A 24,125-nucleotide genomic window follows, 5' to 3' on the forward strand; every position below is an offset into this window, starting at 1 on the left:
GAAAGAGCTACATAATAATAAGAGCTACACAATAATAATTGAAATAAGACATTGGTTCTATAGGAATTAACAGGTCAATTAAATGAAAGGAATATAAGAAATGTGGGAATAAGAGAGAAAAAATTTAGTGATATAGATGGCTTTTATAACTGGAAAAAGTCTGGGTTGTCCAATTTTAGATATTGGGTCAAAAAATTAGTTGGTGAACTAAACACATTACAAAAAATATTCTCAGGTAGATTAAATATTGAAATTTAAGACATCAAAGACAGAATTGCCATTAGAAAATACAGATGGATATGTGCTATGGATTGAATCTTGTCCCCCCCCCAGAAATCCATATGATGAAGCCTTAAGCCCCAATGTGACTGTGTTTGGAGATAGGGCCTTTAAGGAGGTAATTAAGATTATAAGAGGACACACAGGTGAGACTCTAATCCTATAGGACTAGTGTTCTTATAAAAAGAGAAAGAGACACTAGGTATTTTTCTCTTCATGAATGCACAGAGGAAAGGTCATGTGAAGCCACAGTGATAAGGCAGTGGTCTGCAAGCCAAGAATAAGGGCATCCCCAGAAACTAACCCTGCTGGCACCTTGATCTTGGACCTCCAGCCTCCAGAACAGTGAGAAAATAGGTGTCTGTTGTTTAAGCCACCCAGTCTATGGTATTTTGTTATAGAAGCCTGAATGGACTCATACAATGTGCAAAATATGGAGGAAGCTAGCCTGAACCAATGACTAGTGTATGTATGTGTTTGGGGGGCAGGAGGGAATCACAAAGTAAATGGATAGATTTGATGTAATGAAAATTTAAATATTGAGTCAGTTAGGAAAAAAAAACTACCAATAATAGTAAAACACAGATAACACACTACAAAATATTTGCAACACATTCTAGAAGAAGCTGGAATAAAAAAATGAATAAAAGATTAACTTTCTAGATAGAAGTAAATACACAATTTAGAAAAAAAATGCTATATGTCCAGCAGCATGAATAAAGTGTTCAACTTCAGAAATGATCAAATAAAAAAAATTACAATAACAAAGAAATGCCATTAGAAATGTTAAAAATAAGGATAATAAACACTGTTATCAAAGTGAGGAAAAATAGGCATGATATAATACATGTTTAGGAGAATAAACTCAGATATTCAGTTGAGAAGTCAGGTTGTGAACATCTATCCAAATCATATTCTTTGACACAGTTTTACACTCCTAAAAATTTACTCAAAAAAAAGTTTCTTTAACAATTAACATTTTAATTACAGAAATAAGTTAAAAGTGGTGGCGTGTTTTGTTCTTTGTTTTGTTTTTACTAACAGAGAAACAAATACATTATGGATAAAAATACACAAAAAAATGGAGTAGGTTATAAGTTAAAGAAGGGAATTATTGGTTAGAATTTCTCACCACATTGGGCAGATCTTGGAGCAGTCTAATGGCAGAGAAGAATTTGTAAAACTGTTTAGCAGACTTTAGTTGGCCAAAGAAAATGTGTTTTCCCAAGAAAATGTGTTTTCCCACCCATTATATTTGAAATAGATAGTAATATGCCTATCACGCTTTTAAATATTAAATAAAACATGGTAGCTAAATTGTACCATATAGTTTTATATATAAGGTCTGCTAGACTCAAATGCTTTAGGAAATGGTAGGAACACACACACACGTGCATGCACGTGCACGCATAGTATCTAGGAAGGTTTGTGCCTCAGGAAGGTGATTACCCAGGGAGTGTGCAAAATTTTAGCTACATGCCATTCATTGGGCATTGTTCACAATAGCAAAAATGTCTAAATAAGAGAAACTGATGGAAGAAATTATGATGGAAAAATATATAGCTATTACAATTATGCTGTAGGAAAGAGAAATTTTAATAAAATTACACGATGTAAGCATTAAAAAGGTTGCTTCTAACTGTATGAATATTATCATCACATTAGGAAGGATATAAACAATTCTTCAACAAATATTTATCAAGCCCCTATTATATGCCTGATAGTTTAAGGCATAAGATACAGAGCTATCACAAGAAAATTATTCCAGTGACCACAACAGAGGTTACATAAAACTTAGATACGCATTTAGCTGATGTCTGTGGAGCTCACAATGAGCAAGTGACTTCCAGACTAATACCAGGGCAATGTTTTTATGAGCTAAGGGAAGGTCAATTATTTATCCTTGTGGTTTGGGCTCAGGAAGCTGTTTTTCGTTTGTAACCCAAATGTGCCCTGGTTCCTATTTTCATACTCCTTGCTTGGGATCACTGGTGTAATCCAATGAGTTAGGAAAGACAGAGAGAAGGGGGAGGGAGAAGGAAAGTGGAAGGGATCAAAGAGGAAGGACAACGGATAAACTGAGGAACCTCTATCATGTTGGTTTTAGTCACTTCACAAAGCAGTCAACCAATGAAGTTAGCATGGTGATAGGAGGAAAGTGACAGTCAGTAAAATAAATATATAATATCAGGAATTAGGTGCTGTGAAGAAGATTACAGCAGGTTAAGGAACACAGGGAGTAGCAGCGCCCAGTGAATATGTGTTGTGGGGTTGGTGCAATGTGAAAAGGATGATGAGAAAAAGTTTCACTGATTAAGATGTGTAAGGAACAAATGGAGATGAGCCACTTGTGTCACTGGGGCAGCGTTCCAAAGTGCAGGGAATGGCAATGCAAAGTGTTTTGCTTGGCCTATTCAAGACACAGCAAAGAGGCCACAGTAACTATAGTAACAAGACTGGGGAGAGAGGGAGAGACATGATATGAGTTCAGAAAGACAGAGGGTAGGGGAAGGCAGATTAAATACATTCTTGTACACTATCATATGCATTCTTGTTTTTTACTTCTGTAAGATGGCTATCTGATCAGATAGATGTACTAATGGACTAAATGGCAGTTATAAAAATTAGTTTAAAAAAAACTTTTTTTTATGCAAATGCAGAATGTGCTACAAAATCCAAAAATAAAATTGTGTAATTAGAAATTGTAAGCATTTTTTGAGAATGATATAACAAATTTAGGTTAAAGAGATCCAGGCAAGAATAAAATAAAAATCATATGAGCAGTAAAAAAACTGAAGGCAATGCCTTTCCACTTAACATTTCTCAGGCAGCACATGATATTTTCCTATGATTTCTATAAGAAAATGTTGTGAAGAGATTAGTATTTTACTTCCTTAAATATATAATTCCATAATAATACATTTTATGTAACAGAAAAACAAAGTAGATTGCCTTTAAAATAGATAATTTTGTTAAAACACAGTTTTCCCTACCCAACTCTTATCCAAAGAATTCTTGGTAAGTTGAATATTTTTAATATTAAAAAAACACAATGTAAATTTTTTTTCTAATTCCACACGTAAGAAGCTTGGAAGTCGCCACTCTGTCCTAACAACAAATAAAAAGCTGAACTAATTGAAAAATCAGCACCTCTTCTAGGATCTGTAAGAGAAAAGAAACAACAGGGCAAACTGTTGCCCCCAGGACTGGAGAGACCACCAAGGAGGACAGGCAGTGGTGGCTTCTCAGAGCAGAGACTCACAAGTGGAAAGCTCCAGGAACCAGAGCCCAGGTGGTAAAACCTGAACTATAACCAAAGAACTGCTAGATGCTCGGTACCATACAACTCCGAGGCACCCAGTTGTAGAAGGGTGTTTCACAATATTGTGAGATTTACCTCCAGAAACTTGACCAGGTTCCTACAATAAAGATGGAGAAAAATCCTCTCCTGCTTCTGGCAGGGGAAGGGAGAAAGGAACTACTTTGAACTATGCCAGAGCTATTCTTCTCAAGGCCTGTCCCCAAGGAAGAGTAGTTAACCAGAGCATAACCTATGAGGGTATTATTAGAGCTTAAGTGACCTGGGAAAGAGAAATACCAACTCCAGTCATCCATAGCCATCTTGTCCTACCTAAGGGAGAAAAAAAAAAAATATATCCTGAGAAAGAGTTGTGAAGTTCAGAGTCCAGAAGCATAAGCTTACTAAAAGACCAAGACCTGGGGCGCCTGGGTGGTTCAGTTGGTTAAGCGACTGCCTTCGGCTCAGGTCATGATCCTGGAGTCCCGGGATTGAGTCCCGCATCAGGCTCCCTGCTCAGCGGGGGGTCTGCTTCTCCCTCTGACCCTCTTCCCTCTCGTGCTCTCTGTCTCTCATTCTCTCTCTCTCAAATAAATAAATAAAATCTTTAAAAAAAAAAAAAAAGACCAAGACCTAATCAGAGAACTACAGAACACTCCCCCTCCCCCCACACTCCACCAGGACATTACTAAAAACCTATTTATAGCAATTCCTTTTACCCTGTACATCATGTCTGGCTATCAAAATATTACAAGGCATATCAAAAGGCAAAAATGACAATTTGAAGAGACAGAGCAAGCATCAGAACCAGACATGGCAGGGATGTTGTATTTATCAGAAAGGAAATTTAAAAGACCCATGATTAATATGCTAAGGGCTGTAATGGATAAAACAGACAGGAAGCAAGAACAGAAGGGCCATGCAAGCAGAGATGGAAATCCTAAGAAAGAACCGAAAAGAAGTGCTAGAGATCGAAAACACTGAAACAGCAATGAAGAACACATTTGATGGGCCTATTAGATTAGACATGGCTGAGGAAAGAATTTCTGAGCTAGAGGATATATCAACAAAACTCTTAAGAACTGAAAAGCAAAAAGAACAAAGACTACATAAATAAATACATACATACATACATACATACAGAATAGAGTATCCAAGGACTGGGAGCAACCTCAAAAGGTATAACACACATGTACTGGGAATCCCAGAAGGAGAAGAAAGAGAAAAGAACAGAAGAAATATTTGAAACAAGAATGACTGAGGAATAAGTCAATCAGAGAAAGACATGTATCATATGATCTCACTGATATGAGGAATTCTTAATCTCAGGAAACAAACTGAGTGTTGCTGGCGTGGTGGGGGGTGGGAGGGATGGGGTGGATGGGTGGTAGACATTGGGGAGGGTATGTGCTATGGTGAGTGCTGTGAATTGTGTAGGACTGTTGAATCACAGACCTGTACCTCTAAAACAAATAATACATTACATGTTAAAAAAAAAAAGAATATAGTAGGAAGGGGAAAATGAAGGGGGGGAATTGGAGGGGGAGACGAACCATAAGAGACTATGGACTCTGAGAAACAAACTGAGGGTTCTAGAGGGGAGGGGGGTGGGGGGATGGGTTACCTGGTGATGGGTATTAAAGAGGGCATGTATTGAATGGAGCACTGGGTGCTATACGCGAACAATGAATCATGGAACACTACATCAAAAACTAATGATGTAATGTATGGTGATTAACATAACATAATAAAATTTTTAAAAAAAGGAATGAGGATTTCCCCCAAATCAATGTCAGACACTAAACCACAGATCCTGGAAGCTCAGGGAATACTGTCAAAGGTTCAGAAATAACAACAGTAAAACCAATGAATCACTGAGGTCATAATTAGTCAAAATTTATTTTGCATATACAAAAAAAGACAGTTTGCGAACTGGGAGGACTCAAACCGATTAAATAAGGAATGAGGCTGAGGGATATGTTGTTATAAAGCAGCTTATATAGTGAGAAAGCAATAACTGTTTATTCTTCACAGTGGGTTATATTAGAATTCTCTTAAATGATAGGGAATCAGTCACCACCTCACATTGGTAACCATCTCATATCAACCCTGGGAAACATTTTAAGTTTTGCTTATAATTTCCAGAGGCATAAAAAAAAAAAAAATGACCCAGGTCAAATTAGCCTTGCAAAATAAGCTAAATAAAGTTTTGCATGTCTGACTAAACTGGGTTTGACTGCTCAGAGAATTTTCAAAGCTGGTTTCCATTGATTTTTTATTTTAACAATCCCCCCCCACTTTTTGGTCATTGTCTCAGTCTGCTAAGAGAATGACCAGCCATTATAGCACAATTCTCAGTTACCACTCTTGATGTAGTCAGGCTGAAGAATCACACATTTGCTGTTTCCTTTAGTTGAATCATCAGCCTGGAGGGCCATGTAGTCTCCATCTTCATCATTTATATGGTTATTGTTGATTTCATCCAGCTGTCTGATCCTGATGGATATCATTTGGTGTGTGACTGGGTACCAACAGGCATTTAAAACCCTCAAGGATATATAAGGCACTAGAGATGTTAATATGATGACTATAAGGAGAACAATAACAAATGATTAAAAAAATTCCCTAGAGCAGAGATTCCCAGAGCCAAGATTTGATCAATTAAATAAATCAAATGGGTTTCAATTTTTTAGAAGTTATTTACATAGGCACAATATAATGTATTAACAATCACATATCCTCATAATTAGTTAGGACAGGATGAATATGAGGATGTTGTTTTTCAAAAAATAGTGTTGGAGGTGAGTTTTCACCCAAATTAGGTCTCTATATAATGTGAACAGTCAGGTACTTTAATGAGAGGAATTTCTATGGAAACAAAAGAAAAGCAAAGGTTAATTGTTTGAGCAAATTATAAATTCAGTTTCTGGGTTTAGAGAGCATCCAATTGAGAAAATTTCTAGATGCCAGGTTTGAAGCATCTTCAGATGGAATGAATTCAAACAGTGACAATCAGAGAGCTTTTCTTGTTTGCAGTGTGAATGTCTTGAGTGATCTTTCTAAATGGCCACATTACAACAGGCACAAAGATTGTCCACACATGAGCATCATGAGTATCTCACCAACATAGATTCAAAAATCCTCAACAAAATACTGGCACATTTAATCCAAAAAATTATTAAAAGAATTAAGGTAAGACTTATCCCAGGTATGAAAGACTGTTTCAAATTTCAAAAACAACTAAAGAAACCCATCGCATCACAAACTATAAAAGAAAAACCACAAGATCATGTCAATAGACGCAGAAAAAGCATTTGACAAAATCCAACACCCATTTATGATAAAGACTCTTTATAAACTATCAATAGAGGGGAATGTTCTCAACTTGATAGAGATTATCTACAAACAACTTACAGCTAACATACTTAATGGCGAGAAACTCAAAACTCAAAACTTTCCCATTAAGATCAGCTACAAAGCAAGGATGTCTCATCTCATCAGTCTTTTCAACATCGTTGAACATCAACTAGAAATGCTTGCTAATTCAATAAGGCAAGAAAAGGAAATAAAAAATAAACAGATTGGGAAGGAAAACCAAACTGTCTCTGTTTGCAGATGACATGATTCTCTATGTAGAAAACCAAAAGGAATGACAAAAAAACTAGAACTAATAAGCAATTACAGCAAGGTTGCAAGATAAAAAGTTAATATTAAAAATCAACTGCTTCCCTATATACCAATAATAAACAAGTGAAATTATAAATTTAAAAACACAATATAATTTACCACCAAAAAAAGAGAACTATTTAGGTATAAATCTAACAAATATATACAAGATCTATATGAAGAAAACTACAAAAAATTACTCTAATGAATGAAATCAAAGAATAATTTTAAAAAATGGAGAAATATTCCATGCTCATAGACAGGAAAACTCTATATTGACAAGATGTCAGGTCTCCCCAACTTGATCTGCAGATTGAATGCAAACTCAAGCAAAATCCCAGCAAGTTATTTTATGGATATTGACAAACTGATTTTAAAGTTTATGTGGAGAGGCAAAAGACCCAGAATAGCCAACACAATATTGAGGGAGAAGAACAAAGTTGAAGGATTGACGCTCTGATTCAAGACAGTATAAAGCCACAATAATCAAGATAGTGTGGTATTGGTAAAAGGATAGACAAATAGATCAACAGAGCATAATAGAGAGCCCAGAAATAGACACCCATAAATACAACCAGATTATTTTTGACAAAAAAAACAAAGGCAATATAACGGAGCAAAGACAGTCTTCAAGAAATGGTGCCAGAACAACCTACATACGAAAGAAAAAAATAAATCTAGAGACAAACCTTACACCCCTCACAAAAATTAACTCAAAGAAGATCAGACCTAAGTATAAAACACAAAACTATAAAACTCCTAAAAGATGACATAGGAGAAAACTTAGATGACCCTAGATATAGTAATGCCTTTTTAGATATATTATCAAAGACATGATCCATTAAAGAAATAATTGATAAGCTGGACTTCATTAAAATTAAAATTTTCTGCTCATTAAAGACAATATCAAGAGAATTAGAAGAGAAACAACAGATAGGGGTGAAATATTTGCAAAAGACACATCTGATAAAAGGACTGCTATCCAAAATACACAAAGAATTCTTAAAACTCAGCAAGAAGAAAATAAACAACAATTAAAAAAAAACACAAAAACAACAAAAAAAATGGCCCAACCCTTAACAGATACCTCATCAAAGAAGAAATACAGATGGCAAATAAGCATATGAAAACAAGTTCCATATCAGACATCATAAGGGAAATGTAAATTAAAACAACAGTGAGATATTATTGCACACCTAATAGAATAGTCAAAATCCAGAACACTGACAGCACCAAATGCTAGCAAGGGTGTGGATAACAGGAACTCTCACTCACTGCAGGGAATGCAAAATGGTACAGCCAGTTTGGAAGAGAGTTTGGCAATTTCTTTCTTTCTTTTTTTTTTTTTTCCATTCAATACGAGCCCTCTTTAATACCCATCACCAGGCTAACCCATCCCCCCAACCGCTCCCCTCTAGAACCCTCAGTTTGTTTCTCAGAGTCCATAGTCTCTCATGGTTTGTCTCCCCCTCTGATTACCCCCCTTCATTTTTCCCTTCCTACTATCCTCTTTCTTCTTTTCTTTTTTTTAACATATAATGTATTTGTTTCAGAGGTACAGGTCTGTGATTCATCAGTCTTAACACAATTCACAGCACTCACCATAGCACATACCCTCCCCAATGTCTATCACCCAGCCACCCCATCCCTCACACCCCCACCACTCCAGCAACCCTCAGTTTGTTTCCTGAGATTAAGAATTCCTCATATTAGTGAGATCATATGATACATGTCTTTCTTTGATTGACTTATTTTGCTTAGCATAATACCCTCTAGTTCCATCCACGTCATTGCAAATGGCAAGATTTCATTTTTTGATGGCTGCATAATATTCCATTGTGTGTGTGTGTGTGTGTGTGTGTGTGTGTATATATCTTCTTTGTAAAACTAAACATGTTCTTACATTAGAATTTAGCATTTAAACTCCTTGGTATTTACCCAGAAGAGGTGAAAACTTTCCACACAAAAACTTACATATGGGTGTTTATAGAAGCTTATTCATAATTACCAAAATCTGGAAGCAACTAAGATGTCTTTCAGTAGGTGAATGGATGAATAAACTGTGGTACAATCAGACAATGGAATATTATCCAGAGTTAAAAAGAAATGCACTACTAAGCCATGAGAAGACATGGAGGAAGCTTACATGCATATTACTAAGTGAAAGAAACCAATCTGAAAAGGCTTCATGTTGTATGGTTCCAACTGTATGACATTCTGGAAAAGACAAATTATGAATACAATAAAAAGATCAGTGGTTGCCAGGGTGTGTTGGGGGAGGGAGATATTAATATGCAGAACACGGTGGGGGGGGGAGGTTAGGACAGTGCAAATATTCTGTATGGTATTATAATGAGGGATATATATCATTATACATTTGTCCAAACTCACTGAATGTACCATATCAAGAGTAGATCCTTTGGTAAACTATAGAATTTGGGTAATTACGATGTGTCAATGTAGGTCCATCGTTGATAAAAACATGTACCATTCTGGTGAGTGATATTGATAATGAAGGAGGATATGCATGTGTGAAGTTAGGGAGTATATGAGAAATCTCTGTATCTTCCTCTCAATTTATTTTGTGAACCTAAAACTTCCAAAAATATAAAGTTATTAAAAAATCAGGCGTATCGCATACAGAGAATGCTTCTCCAAACACTTAAGCTATATTACTTTGGATAAATGGAAAATTTCAGAAAACAAAGGAATTTGATAGAAACAGAATTAACTTTTATAAGTCTAAACAAGGAATGTTTTTCTCCTTTAACTATTAAGCCAAATTTTGCTTTCTACTCCATGTGAGGATTTAACTTTTTTCTTTTTTGTTTTTTGCTAGTTCGCTTTCTATGCCAAAGGAAGAAAATAAAAAAAAAAAAAGAAAAAAGAAGAAGGAAAAAGGAAAGAACTAGTACATAGCTTTTCTCTTTTGACTTCTCTACCTTTTCTATAACACAAAATTCTAAGTTATTTGGGAGGCAGAATTAATGAGAACAGAATAAATATATTTCAAATAGTTCTCTTACTGAAAATATCACCTTGAGCATAAGTGTTATTTTCAGTGTCAAAAGCGATTATTGCAAATGATAATAATCTTTTGAACCTAATTTTTTTCATGTATATTTCTGCCTCTAGTTTTCTTTCTTTCTCATGACCATTTTTATAAATTTTACTTTTAAAACAGTAGAATGAACTGTATTCAAGTCCTAATATAATTTTCTATCATATAGGTACATCAAATTATAAAATTATGCTGCATGTTCCAAATCTACTCTGTTCACATGCTTTAGAGAAACCACTTTAAATGGGGTTTTTTTTGATGTTTTGAGGCTTACTTTTACTTTTATAATATATTTATTCCTATATAGTTTAGTTTCTCATAAATAAGTGATGTCTATTAACACCATGCTATGAATGACAAGAAATCTGTCATATACACCAGCTTTTTTTCTTTCACTCTTCTCAAATTGTGTGTGTGTATATATATTATAGTGTATATATACATTTTACATATATATGTAAACCTGTTTCTTGATCCAGCAATTTTAGACACTACTGTATTTTCCACTATATACAGTAAAGACAGTGACAATATTACATTTTCTTCCACTGCTTTTCCTGTTCTTTCTCACTCTCAAAATCTCTCTCTCAAATAGATTTGATTTTTTATATTGCCAAGGCTTATATTTGCTTTTTTGTGTATAACTATGCTTTTTGCATGCTCTTCTTGATTTTAAAATTGAAAACCACTAAGCTACATTTGCAATCTTATGATAATGAAAATATTTCACAAAACCAGGAAGTGTGAGTGAATCCATAGATAAGATGCTGTCATCTTAAGTCCCCACCTTTCTGGCACTAAAAGGAGAACATTCCAAGCATCAAAATCAAATACAATTCTTTAAATGCTCAGAATCAAACCACATTTTGCTTGCCTCCTATTTAGACTGTGAAATTTCTGTCGTATGTTTCTTCACCAAAGAAATATACTTGTCCTTTCTCATCCACAGGTTTTATTATGCTATTATTTGTTAAACAATTTAATACATGGGCTTTTCTTCATAAGCCATTTACACAACTGTGATTTAAATTTCTTTCCTTTGGATTTTTTGGATTTCTTTCCCTTATTCCCCTGAATTAACTCTACTTGTTCTTGAATTTTCTGACCTCCTCCTTAGTGGATTGCTTTTTTTTTTTTTTTTTTTTTTGCTGTGAGCTTACAATCATATACAGTTCCTTTTATTTTTATTTTTCCAGTAAGACTGAAGGAAGATAAAATTTCTTTAATTCTAAGTGTCTGAAAATGTGTTTATTTTGCTCTTGCAATTTGAGGAGGTATAGAATTCTGGGTGGAACACTTTCTAAAATTTGAAGGCTTTCCCCCATTGACTTCTAATTTTTGTCTGCTGTCAGTCCAATCCTGTTTCCTTGCAAATAATTGGCTTTTCCATCTTTGGAATTTTTTTTTTCTCTTTATACTTGGTATTATCTTCAGAAAATTTTTCATGACATGTCTGGATATGTGTATACAAATTCATCATTATTGGCTCTCAGAGTCTTCATCTTGGGGAAATTTTATTTTCATATTTTTTCAATTATTTTTCCCAGTTCATGTAATCTTTTTCTAGAATTTATTTTAAGAAATGGTGATATTATCTGGGTAATCTCTTTGTCTCAACATTTTTTTTCTTGTAATATCTATCAGTTTTTAAATTGTTTCAATTGTGGTAAATATATATATAATATATATAATATATATAACAAAATCTACCATTTTAACCATTGTTACACGTACAGTTCTGTGGCATTAAGAACATTCACCTTGTGCAACTGTCACCACCATCTATGTCCAGAATTTTTCATCTTCCCAAACTGAAGCTCCCATCCCTTAAATAATAACTTTCTTTGCCCACTGGCTACGAGGCCCTAGCAACGACCATTCTAATTTCTGTCTCCATGAATTTGACTATTCTAAATATTAGTCAATTTGAATGTATCTAGAAACATAGCTGCAACATATTAAAACAATCCTCATTGTACATGGTTTAATATGCACCAATTTCAGTTACCCTAGTTTAATTAAATAACACCATATTCCCAACATTACAGTTCAAATTTCAGTTACGATAGCATATTTACTGTGAATAATTACATGAAGTACAAACTTTGCTGCCATAATTCTTTAGTCCACAAATCACTAAACAAATGCACATCATGAGCAGTGACAAATGACATCACTTCTTAGAAAGTATGTCTGTGACTGGTCACAGTGCATCTGTTTTTCAGTTTATGTACAGAGAGCAAAGTGTGCTCTTGTGTTGCCTCCTTGCCCCCAAGTAATAAACCCATGTGACATATTACAAAAACACATAATTGAAGGAAGAAATTGGCCCGCAAGGGTAAAGAAAAGCAAAGAAATAAAAAGTAATAAAACTGGAAGTGAAATAAGGATGGAATGTAAATGGAGTTATAGAAGAAAATAGCTGACCATGGGAATGTTGACACTGCCTATGGTGATTGTAGATATTGACCCAGAGGAACTAGCTGAATGCAAATTTTTTTACTTAAATGGGTAACATGGTCATGATGGAAAAGAATGAAGACATCCCAGAGGAAGTGATACTGGCAACAAAAATTCGCATTAACAGAACCTTCAAAAATATTTCAAGATATTGAAAGTGCAAAGGATAAAATGTTGGAAACTCATCTAAGCTTAGAAAGGAGTGTGACAATTCACCAAGACATAGATAAGATGCTCATTCTGTATCATAAAATATACAATGAAAAGAAGAAGGCAAACAGTGTTCAAATTTCAGTGTACTCCTAAATCATTTTCTTGCAAAGAAATAAAACACTTTATCAATGTTTCTAATGTTTTAAATTACAATGTACTATAGAAACATGAGTGTTGCTATTTTTTCTTTTTTTTTAAAGATTTTATTTATTTATTTGACAGAGAGTGAGAGAGAGAGCACAAGCAGGGGAAGCAGCAGGTGCCTCCCGCTGAGCAGAGAGCCCAACGCAGGGCTGGATCCCAGGACTCCAGGATCATGACGGAGCCAAAGGCAGACACTTAACCCACTGAACCACCCAGGCACCCCGAGTGTTGCTATTTTTTTTCATCCCCCTATATACTTATAACTTACAATAAGAGTTTTAATGTTTTGACCAAATTTTCTAAAAGTCACAGAACAATCATCATTTTTATGATTATTAAAATCATTTTGCATTATTCAGTTTTCATGAATATTTTTATGATACTGCATTATCATATAAAGGGAGGATTGCTATAAAGTACAAGATCAACATAATTAAAAGGGAACTCAGAAAAAAGTCACAATCTCAATGGGAGATTTTAACTAAGTTTACTCAGTAACAAATGGACCAAGACAACAACATCAGGAAATATATAGATTTGAACTTCTATAAATATTAACAACTGACCCTCATATATATATCTCCTCTCTCCAACCTGAAGAATACCACTCTATTCAAGTTTGCATAGAACATTTACCCAAAGTGACTAAATGATGGTCCATACAGCAATTCTCAATATATTTCAGATAATTAAAATGGTTTAGAGTACGATCTTTAACTATAGTAGAATTAAGCTAGAATTAAAAGAAAAAGATGAAAAGGAAATCCTCAATTTTAGAACCTGAGCTATATACTTTTATGGTTAAATCAAAACAAACTGTAAATATCACAAGAAGAATTAGAAAATACTTTGAACTCTTTATCAATGGAAATCCTACATATCGAAATGAGTGACATGCAGCTAAAGTCCTGCTCAGTAGAAAATGTAAATCCATTTAAAGATTTATTTCAAAAGCTATATTTCAATAGAAGATAGGCTGAAAAATAAATATCTATGTCAAGACCTTAGAAGATTATCAAACTAAATACAAACAAAGCAGAAGAAAGCAAATAATAAAAATCAGAGCAGAAATTAATTGAAACGAAAATAAATATATATTAGAAAAGGTCAGCAAAGAAAAATAGTAGTCCTTTGAAAACTCCAATATAAAACTCCTGGCAGGTACAAACAAGAAAAAAAAAAGAGAAAATGTGCAAATAACCAATATCAGAAACAAAATGGAGATATCACTACAGATTCTACAAATATTTAAAAAACAAACGAAATGATATTACAAATTATGCCAGTAAATCTAAAATTTTAAATTAAACGGACACAACTTACCAATTTTGATATAATAATAAAAAACAAAAATCTGTATAAGATTATATCTACTTGAGAAAATTAATCTGTATTTAGAAAACTTCTCAAATAGAAAAATTGAGGTCCATGTGACTTCACTGAATTTCACATCACAAAAGATAAAATACCAAATTAATTCCCACTCTTTCAATGAACAGAAAAATAGTAAAAATTTGCCAATTTCTTTTATGAATTCAGTATAGCATTGATACCAAAATGTGATAGTTGTGTAACAAAAAAGTAAAATTAAAAACTAATTTCTCTTATTAACCGTAGATACAAAACCCATTATAAGTCAGGTCTAGTATATACAAAGAAATATTCTGATTCCATGATTTATTTAATATGACAACACCAATCAACACACTTCATCACATTCACAGAATAAAAGAGAAAAATCATACAATTACTTAGAAAAAATCATCTGATAAAAGTAAACATAAATTTAAACAAAATTGATAGAAATAATTCACTCAATATATAACTTTTAACAAACCATAGATAGGAAGGTCTTTAATATGATGAAAACTACGTACAAATAAAATAAACAGTATTAAATATTTAATAGGAAATGAGGAAATAGACAAGGATACCTGTTGCCACTACTTCTATTAATATTATACTGGAAATTTTAATTTTCTTAAAGTTTAAAATTTTATTTTGAAATGCAATTTTAATGCAAAAAGGTAAGAAAAGAAATTCATGGTATAAAGACTGAAAAAGAAATAATAAAACAGTCATTATTTGCAGTTGAGATAATCATGTAAACATATAAAATAAGGAAAAATCTAGAGGAAAGTATTAGTATGTTTAACAATATTACTATGATCAAGTAACTAGAATATGAAATTTAAAGCTTAATACCATTTACAATAGCATCAAAGATTCAAAAATCTACAGCTAAATCTAATAAATGTTCAAAATCACTAAAAAAAATTATAAAACATTATTGAGAGAAATTAAAGAATACCTAAATAAATGGGAGTTTGTGAATTAGACAATTTAATGTTATAAAAATGAAAGTTATTTCCAAATTGATTTATAATTAATGTAATCTTTTTTTTCAAAGATTTTATTCATTTATTTGAGAGAGAGAATGAGAGAGAGAGAGAGCACATAAGAGGGGGGGAGGGTCAGAGGGAGAAGCAGACTCCCTGCTGAGCAGGGAGCCTGATGCGGGACTCGATCCCGCAACTCCAGGATCATGACCTGAGCCTAAGGCAATTGCTTAACCAACTGAGCCACCAAGGCACCCCTACTTAATGTAATCTTAATCAAAATCCCAGCAAGATCTTGTTGTTACTATTTGATTAATTGTTCTTCACTATTGTATAAAACAATAAACTAATATAATATTTAAATGGAAATGCAAAATTCCAAGAATAGTCAAGAAATTGTGGCCGAAAAATTGGACGGAAGAAAACATTTATAATATGTACAGTCAAAAATGGACTATTATGCAGAATACTAAGAACAAAAAGCTAAATTTTGTAAGACAATCCCATAGAAAGATGGGCAAAATATTTGAACAGGAGTTCCACACAAGACTGTATCCAAACGGACAACAGTCAAATGAAGAGGTGCACAATCTCATTAGTCATCAAGAAAATGCAAATTAAAACCATATTGAGCTATTACTAAGCACATCTCAGTACGGCTAAAATGAAAAAGATTGACAATATTAACATTGACAAAGACGGATTGACCAGAGTCTCAAATCTTCCTGGTAAGAGGCTAAATTGATAAAAGCATTTTGGAAAATAGTTTGGCAGTTTTTACTAACTTGACAGCATTCAGTCATTATAACCCAGCAATCCTAGCAAAATGGCCCAATGATATGCATATATACAACATTATTAATAGTAACTTTGTTTGTAATAGTCAGTTACTGAAAACAACTGAAATCTACCAGTGGAAACAGTTGAAATATCCATCAACTGTAGGATACATAAATAAACTGCTATATTAGAATTGGAACATATATATAGCAAAAAAACAAACAAACAAACAAATGAGCTATTACTACATTTAAAAAATGAGAAAAAACATGTATGTTTTCCTTCAAGTTCAAAAGCAAGGAAGTCTACATATAAGGGTGTGGGGTTAGTTACTGGAAGTTAGCATAAGGGGTGTTGCTAGAGTGTTGCAATTATTCTATTTTTTACCAGGGTTGTGGTTACATGAGTATATTTATAAACTCTCCTATAATTTTTTGAGTTGTATACCTCAAATTAATGCACTGTTCTGTGTTTATGTACATTCAGGATAATATTGACTGGCAGGTTAAACCCACCTCTCCACACATCCTGTCTACTAGAATGAAAACTCATGAGGAAATTTATAAAATTCATGAAGATATTAAAAATAAATTAACCAAAATTTTAATATACATTAGAGTAAGGTGCATAGACTTTTAACACCTATTTTTTAACATCTATTTTATAATATTCTGTTGTTATATTGCCTCTCCTATTAGCAAAGCATTTATTAATGTATTTTAATTTTTCCTTTTTTTCTTTCATTTTGAGAGATTCTTATTAAGGAAGGAAGGTAAGTATATGTATTTACCTCCATCTAGGACATCAGTTACACAATTCTCCTCTCCTCTAACCAAAATTCTCCATGTCATTTATATTGAGACTACATTAATTTGGGTCATTTCCTTCTACTTAATGAATGTAGTCCTGCCATCTAAACTATAATATATCTGTGTTTAATTTAACAACACTGTATTTTTTTTTTTAACTTTGAAAATTTGATAAGCTCCCTCCTGTCCTGGACTTTCATGCTAGAATACATGCTACCTTCTATCTGGAATGCTCCCCACTCCCTCTCTGCCCAGCTGGGTACTTATCAACTTGCAGGTTTCAATTTATGTTAAATCTCTCTGTAATAGGGTGTGTTTGTGTCCTCATTCTTAGTGACAAGATTCATATTAACATGCATTTAATACGTTTAAATACTCCTTAAATGAAGACTAAATTCTGTTAACGATCATCACAAATACAGGGGCAAGCAAAATGCCATGCTCTTGGTAGATGCTCAAATATTTATTTAATAAATGAATGTTAAGGAAGGTTATCAATTAGGACAGTATTTAGATGAAGTAATAAAAACTGAGGAATTGTGGCTTAAACAAATAGGAGTTTACTGTTGTCACATAAAAGTGTCTGGGGGTAGGCTGTGTTGGCTCAGTGGGTCAGCAATGCTCTCAAGGGTTTAGGTTCTTACTCTCTTTCCTCTCTACCATCCTTAGCCTTATGGTTTTTATTCTTTATGTATACCTCTTTATGTGAGGTTTCAATAGGATGATGTCTAGCTGCCACAGACCTAGGCATCATCCTATTTCCACACCTGGATGGAAGGCTGCATATAACTAGGAAGAAAAGGATTTTCTAGAAACTCCTGGTAAATGTCATTGTCCAGAACTGGTCACATTATCACCTGTGGCTACAAAAGATGATGAGAAACTCAGTATAGCACACTTGCATACTGTTTAGTGAGAGATGGATAAGGGAGATAAGAATTGGGAATGACTTTGGGGGTCAACCAACAAACCTTGTATTCTAACAAAGTCCAAATGTAGATTTCCATATATCCATGTGTTCATATAATAGAATTTTAAGTACTTCTTGGTGGAAACTGATGGATTTCCAGCTCTTCTGTGAATACATATATTCAAAACAGCATCAAACATGCTAACTTTCCCTAAAGACAAGATCATCATTGGACAATATTCCAACCCCTTTCATGTTCAGTCACATGAATATGTCTGAAATAATAAACCATGCAGAAGGGATAACAAGTTTCCCTGAAAATAAAATAAAAAACAAAAGAAATAAAGCAGAGTATAGCAAATATATTACATGATTTCTGCCTGGCTTTCATCAGACTTGGTAATTCCTTTTTGCTCTGGCACATGTATCATTCATTTTTCATTCAGCACAGACAAATTGAGCTATGGGACGTTAGATAACAGCTATAATTTTAAATCATCTCATAGTTCACAACCTCAAGGGGTAATGTTATGACAGAATCAAATTAATCTATCTTATTTTTTTTAATAATAAAACAATTCACTCTTACCTTTGTCTATTGATGGACCCTTTGATACTGACAATATCCAGACACCAGAAATGTAGTCTTACATGGAGTTATGTCTATCATTGTGGAATTCAAGGTTAGACAAATCATTAAATAATTTGAGAAATTTCTGAATATTATGCCACAGGAATCCAATATAATTTTTTTTGACATTGGAAGACCTACTTCACTTAAAATTGTTGTAACTAATGCAGTAGTTTAATAATTCAAAATTACGCTATTGAATGACTCACTAATTTTAGGCTTGTCATCATCACTTTTCCATAAAAATGGAGTATCAGAAAAAAAATCAAGGTTTTGTATAGAATAAATTCACTGCCTAGATAGTTCTAGATTGCTCATGAGTAGTGACCTTGCCTACCTGAGTAGATATGACTATCTTTTAAAAACACAAATAGTAAATCAAGGAAAAATTTAAAAAACAGATTTTTCAACTTTCCTCATTCATTAGAAAATGCTTAAAGAAAAAAAAAAAACAGACTATACCGTCAATAAACAAAAAATTCCATAATCCCACCAGTGGTAGGTAGGCAGTCACAGATTGTGCTTTGTCACAAACCTAATGCATTGAGTCTTTCCAAACTATTTCTTGTTCTGGATCTCTGTGTGATCAGACATAATTATGGAGTAGTTGTTTTTCTGCTTTTCTTCATTTATGGTCACAGAGAAATGTTGTTTGATGTTGCTGTTCTGTGAAATTGTTTATGTTCAACAGAAGGACACTGCAGCTTAGTGGTGAGTGCTAGGGCGGCTTCCAACTCAGGGGAGCTCCCACTGGTAATTTTGTCTGCCTTAGTCCCTTAATCTCCATATTCCAGCCTTACTGAAATTCTTGCTGCCCATTCAGCATTGAAAGTTTATTTTATACCATTGCGTCTGCCTTTGTTGCCATTCCTGCTGTGGATACCACTCCCTCCGACCTTCACATGATTTTTGTCTCCCTAATCAATCTCAAGTCAAATACCATCTCCTCAGAGATACCTTCCATTACTACTTTAGTTAAAGCAGCCCCCTCCTTAACCATTTCTAACTCAATACCACAGTGTATCTTCTGCATTACTCTTAATTCAGAATGTAGTTTTTTCCTTTTTTAAAAGCAAAAATTGTATATATTTCAAGTCTACAACATGTCAATTTGAATAATACATAGTGAAATCATTACTATGGTAAAGCTAATTAACATATGTGTCTCCTCATATAGTTACCATTTTTGGTGTGTGTGGTAGGAGTACCTGAAATCTATCCTTTTAGAAAATTCTCAGTATTTAACACAATATTATTAACCATAGTCATCCTACTGTACATTAGATCTCTAGACTTATTCATCCTATATAACTCCAACTCTGTACCCTCTGGCCAACATCTCCCTATTTCCTTCACACAGTATTTCCCATAAGTATTGATATATTATAGCTCACTATCATTGTTCATAAATTGTCTGTTAATGTAATAGATTTCTTCTTTGATCCTAGAGCTATTTCAAGTAGATTTGGCAAGAATCACCAGAATCAGTCCCATTGAATCCCTTGCCTCTGGCACTTGTCCAATGTGAAACCAGTGACAATAAAATATTCTAACTAGTTTAAGCCTGGGTCACGTACCTTACAGCAAGTTCCCACTCCCAGCTTAGGAGATAGTAACTCTATTGAATCATATGAAGGAAGAATGGGAAAACGATGGAGATAGTTTAGGTAATCAGAGATTTTGATTAGAAGTTGATGGGATCTGTTGTATTTTTGCTTTTATTAAAAAGTTTTTAAAATACCACCCAAACTAGATAAAAATAATGTTTTTACATCATTGACAATAGGGTTGACATTGTAATTGACTGGTTACTTGGTTGCACAAATGCTTTTACACTCTCAGTGAGATTCAAGCTCTGAAAATTCAAGAACTGCTTTTCCATCTCTTTTACAACCTCTCACATTCTCTCCTATTAACACACTTTTTACTGATGGCCATTTCTCATTTCCCCTTTTCCTTCATGCCTTGAATAGGCCCTGAGTGGGAACAAAATCATACATTCTCAGTAGTTCTCCTGGTACAAGCAACAAGCACCTCAACACTGTACAAATTGTAAGTTCTAGACATGTGGGTATTCTTTAGGTCAGGACAAATAATTCACAATAAAAAAGAAGAGAAAACCAAAAATAAAGTTTCTAGTCAACTAGCTATCTTCTGCCAAATTACTTTTTTCAGACTAGACTCCCTCCATCTCCCTCTCTCCTCTTATAAATTGTCATGATGCTTCTGTGTTTTCACAAGCAAAACACACACTTAGTCTATTTACAAGCCTGCTTAATGTTTTCTCAGTAAACACGAATACTGGACACAGAAAATCTGACCTGATTCAAATCTGACATTTACTTTATTGGTCCCAAGATGATATGTCTTTCCTGATCTTCTCTACATGTCCAAATATTCTGAACACTCTTTTCCCCCCCAAATTCTTGCTGATATGCACCACACATTATCAAGTAAAAGAATCATTCCTTCTTTTATTTAAAAAAAAAATAAAAATATTCTGAGGTTGTAGAGAAGAGAAGCTAATCACTACCCATAATCTACATCTTCACTAAGATATCTGAATATGGATAATGTGGACTTGAAATACAAGGAGATAACCTATGCGCTGGTGTGGTTCCATCTACAGAGATGGTATAGTTTAGTGGATAATGGTCATGAGCCCTTTATGGTTGCTCCAGAGCCCTTGCTCTGGAGCAAGATAATCAGTGTTTAAATCCAGGCTCCACCACCAACAAACTCAGTTCCTTGATCTGTAAAAGAGCAATTAAAGTATTACTTACCTCATAGGATTATAGTATGGATTAAATAGATTTATACATATAAAAACATTTTGAATATGTACTTACTACATCTTAGACATATTATCACCAGTGGTTTATCTATCATTGTGACAGGATAATGTGTGAATTATTACATATTTTCATATATTTAATTCTATGATCTACCACCATTCAATATAAGGGATATAAATTTGACTTTGCCTTATGGTGGATGATCCCCAAGCAAATATTTAGCTTTTGAATTCTAAAATCTCAGGTCGAAATGCAAGACAGACTTGGTCTCTTTCTTATTACTTAATCATAATCTAGATAAATAGGCCTGTGTACCTATTATTCAAATATAAACTAGCGGGTAGTGTGTGAAGGGTCAGACACTGTAGACATTAATGAAGATACCAGAAAATGCAAACCTTACTACCAAATCCTACTCCCTCTTAAAAATCTGGGGAAGGAAGAAGCAATGTAACCCAGGGGATCTGGGGAGATCCCAGACCAATGGCACACATCTTAGAATGTAGCTCTGGAAGCATCCAGCATGGCACCTCATAGTCCAAGCATCACTGCATAAGGTATCTAGGCAAAGTGACCTGAGAGCATCCCATTTATCCCAGGGTTCACTAATGGGAATGTATTTTAAACAAATGAGAGAGAGGGATCAAGAGACCTTAGAAGTCTTAAGACTAGAAAAAGAGACCACCAGAAAAAGAATGTAACATGCAACTTGAGCTGGAAATAGGATGAAGAGATGGTTCCAACTTAATTAACGTCATCACTGTGGGGAAAGCTATTCTAGAATGAAAGCAACGAGTCCTCTCAAGAATTGTGCAGAACAACCATATATAAGGATGAAATGAGATGACTCACATTTCAACAAAAGGCAGATTAAGTAACCAACTATTAAGAAGAAAGATTTATTCATAGTAACACCAGACAGGAAATAACTCATGTGTCCTTCAATTGATGAAAAGATAAATTGTAATATATGTATATAAATGCTCAGCCTAAACAGGAATGATTACTGATACACACAACATGTAAATACATTTCTTTCAAGGCCAGAAAAGCCCTGGTGTCTTCAGAGTTTACAACATAGAGACTTCTTCAAGGTCCCAGGCTTCATTTTCCCTTGAAATGTAAACATATACTTCCAGAGTTAGGTAAATCCCTCTGGTGCTCTCACTCTGCACACAGTTAAAAATTAACTTTCCAAGACTTGCTCTTAGCCCAGAATTCCATGTTTTCAGCAAAATTTACTCAGAAAGTCCCAATTCTGCAAAAACGCAAATATATGTTCTTTACACACAAAACTACAAACCATTATTTCTGATGGACCTAGACACAGAAATTTTCAAGAAAATGTTTAAAAATCAAATCTAGCAGTGTAGAAAAGGAATAATATACCATAACCAAGAGAGGCTTATCTGAGTAATGCAAGGCTTGTTGAATATATGAAAATCAATCAATCCACTCCATTGCTAGCTTATAGAAAAACGACATGATCGTATCCTGATACAGAAAAAGCAGTTGATGAAATTCAACATCCATTCATGATTAAAACTCTGAGCAAATGGAATGGAAGGTAACTTCCTCAACCTGATAAAGGATGTCTCTATTGAAATACTACTCAGCAATAAAAGGAAAGAAGATATTAATGAACACAACAACTTGAATCTCAAATGCATTGATCCGACTATAAGAAGGTGGTCCCAAAAAGTTACATACTGTATAATTCCTTTTATATATCATTCTCAAAAATACAAAATTACAGTTTCAGAATGTAGATCAGTGGTTAGAGACAGGGAAATGCATACGTGTTGAGGGATACCTCAAACACAGGGACACCCAGGATGATTTAATTATTATGTATCCTGATTGTGGTGTTAGCTACATTAATCTTTTTATGTATTAAAAGCATATAAATGTACGTTGAAAACAATAGTAAAAAAGAAGTTTATTTAAATTACTCTTACTTTTTAGGGATGGCTGGGTGACTCAGTTGGTTAAGTGTATGCCTTCGGCTCAGGTCATGATCCCAGGGTCCTGGGATCGAGTCCTGCATGGGGCTCCTTGCTCAGCGGGAAGCCTGCTTCTCCCTCTGCCTGCTGATCCCCCCCCCCCCCCCCCCGCTTGTGCACGCTCACTCTCTCTTTCTCTCTCTCTCTGACAATTAAATAAATAGAATCTTTTAAAAAAATAAAATAAATTCCTCTTACTTTTAAAAACTGGTTCTCAAGGCATTATTGCCTCATGCCTTTGTTTTGTGATTTCCCATGTATTTTCTGCCCCCTTTACAGTATTTTTAATTTATCAATCTATTAATAACATTACTAAACAATCACTATGTGGCAAGCACTTTTCTAGATTCTTGATGGTATTTAAAACAAAACAAAACAAAACAAAACAAAAATGATGGTCTCTGTGGTTGTTTTTTCCTCTTGACACTTTGGAACATCATCTTTATTACTTTATCCTCTAATGATTCAAAATGCTTAGCTAGTAAGTGGAATAAGTCAAGCAGAGAAAGACAATTATCATATGGTTTCATTCCTATGTAGAACATCAGCAATAGCATGGAGGACCATAGGGGAAGGGAGGGAAATCCGAAGGGGGAGACATCAGAGAGAGAGACAAACCATGAGAGACTATGGACCCAGGGAAGCAAACTGAGTGTTTCAGAGGGGAAGGGGTAACAGGGTGATGGGTATTAAGGAGGGCACATGCTGTGATGAGCACTGGGTGTTATACATAACTA

Source organism: Neomonachus schauinslandi, chromosome 10 (assembly GCF_002201575.2).
Source record: "Neomonachus schauinslandi chromosome 10, ASM220157v2, whole genome shotgun sequence".
NCBI classification, from domain to species: domain Eukaryota; kingdom Metazoa; phylum Chordata; class Mammalia; order Carnivora; family Phocidae; genus Neomonachus; species Neomonachus schauinslandi.